We start from the raw sequence: 2,498 nt of genomic DNA, 5'->3' as shown, positions 1-2,498 counted from the left end.
TAATAAAGTACTAATGCCCTCTAGTATAACTACCAGGTAATAACGTGGTATATAGTATATACACAGTAAGGCACGATATATATCACACAAACTGATAGCTCACTTATAGGTGTATGTAATAGTATACATCAGCACAGTACACTCTATGCAACTACTACCCATATAAGAGAGAAATACCACCATCCACCACTTGCAGCAGCTAAGTATGGATAATATATTAGCACACAGCAGGCTAAGTGTGCCAGATAGGCAATAACACTCCTGGATAGCAAACCATACCATGGAATCGTGTGAGTAATGGATACCGGTATCTGGCTGTAAATAGCCCTGGGTAATACAACTGTGGCTGCTGCCGAGGTGAAGACAGTGCACCCGCTACCTAGCACCAACCCTCATGCGGACGCAACCGACGTGACGTCACAGCACCACAGACTTATGTGACCTCGGTCACTATCTTATCTGTATTCTGTGCTATTTTCCCTATGCACCTGGTGCTTACTTCATAATTATTATCTTTTTTTTTTGGTACTGAGCGTTATTATTATCTGTGTCTAAGCCTATAGATGAACGTATTTGTCATTTTTATTGGGGGGTGCAACTATAACAATACTATTTAATGGTCTTCACCAGTTCAAAACTCACCAGATCCAAACAAGTCCTTTGAAATTGATATAACTAAACTAATAAAACATACGAAAGCGCTTCACATAAAAATGTAACCAGTGAGGTATACGTACCTAATGTACTATTATGTGTGATAATGATAAATCTATGTGTAGCCTATTTAGTGATTCCAAACTGATAACAGTGATAGTGTGATATCAAAATAAAAGTGGAACTCAAGAAACACTGTGTCAAGTTGATGAGTGATTTTCTCCTAAATGAGGAGTACTGAAAAAGTTTCCAAATTAGGAGGAGTGTGTATTACAATCCTCGACTGAAAACTGACAGCCTAAGGGACAAGAAGGACAGGTCTTTCCAGGTCTTTCCAAAACCTGTCAATACAGACATCGAACAAAAATATTCAAGTCCCTGTCGCAATGAAAACAGTAACAATTACGATACCAGTCCCAAGATAAGGTATGAAAACCAGTCCTGTTAATCAAGGGAATATCCCGACACTTGATCCAAATGATGGTGATTCTGTGGAGAAAATCAAAAGCGACAGATCATTGCGCAGTATTTCTCCACGCTGTGACACGCTGCACAATACAATTTCCTACTTACAGCAATCTGGTAGGTCAAAAACTGGGTCCTCTGATCTCCCACAATCTCCAACGGGTAAGTTTTACCCATAAATAGATAAAACGTACATAGTACAGTACAATTTAACACATTTATTTTGTGCACAGTATTTCTCCACTGTGACACACTGCATAATACAATTTAGTGTTGTACCGGATGCTACAATTTCCGAAAACCGGGCAACAGGTACCTGGGCAAAATTAACCATTTTACCCGACCAAGTACCCGGTTACCTGGACAGCACTTACCTGCATGGTGAGGAAGACCGCGGCGACATCTGGGAGCAGCAGCAGAGGTCGTAGTGGCAGTGGCAGCGGCAGCAACAGAAGTCCGTGTTCAGCCAGCAGGAACACAGCGGACAGCTAATACCAGTGGGAGCCGGGGAACCGTGTGAGCAGGAGCGTTCCAATTGGACAGCCGGGGAGGAGCTGGCTGTCCAATAGGAACGCTCCTGCTTCGGTCACCTGATTCCCCGGCTCCCACTGTTATCAGCTGTGTGCTGTATTCCTGCTGCTCCTGCTGGCTGAACACGGACTTCTGTTGCTGCCACCACCACCAGGACCTTTGCTGCTGCTCCCAGATGTCGCCGCGGTCTTCCTCACCTTCCGTCACCGGCTGCAGGTAAGTGATGAAGTAATTTCAGCTACTCTGACATGGGTCAGGGTAATTTCCGGGTAGCTGAAAAAGCGCCGGGTAAGCTGGGCACCATGTAATTTCCGGGTACTCGGTACATCACTAAAACAATTGCCAACTTACAGCAATCTGGTAGGTCAAATCAGAAAGTGTGTCTTTAAATGCCTCCTCTGACTGTTTGCCAATCAGCTGAGTCCTCTGATCTCCCATGATCTCCAACAGGTAAGTTTTACCATAAATTGATAAAAAGTACATAGTATAGTACAATTTAAACATTTATTTTGTGCACAGACCAAAATTACACTTACAGTGCTTTTGGTTTTAAGTTGCACTACATGAAAATGCCGCCCGCAGCTTTAGTCCTCATGCTTTGTCACTTCCTCAGGGGGAATTACCCGTGAGGAAGTGACAAAGCATGTCACAAAACTAGTAGGGTGGAGCTTTCACCATCCGTATACGTTGAGACCGAAGCTGATGTTCTAGCAGTGACATCATCATGGGAGGTGTCGAGGGGAGTCACGGCCGCGAGATCAGGAGACGAGTGAGACACTGACCCCAGCTGCTAGATGCCGCTCTGAGGACTCAAGCTGCGGACGCCATTTTCACGTAGTGCAACTTAA

This window comes from Ascaphus truei, chromosome 6, assembly GCF_040206685.1.
Source record: "Ascaphus truei isolate aAscTru1 chromosome 6, aAscTru1.hap1, whole genome shotgun sequence".
Taxonomy (NCBI): Eukaryota; Metazoa; Chordata; class Amphibia; order Anura; family Ascaphidae; genus Ascaphus; species Ascaphus truei.
This window is presented reverse-complemented; position numbering follows the sequence as displayed.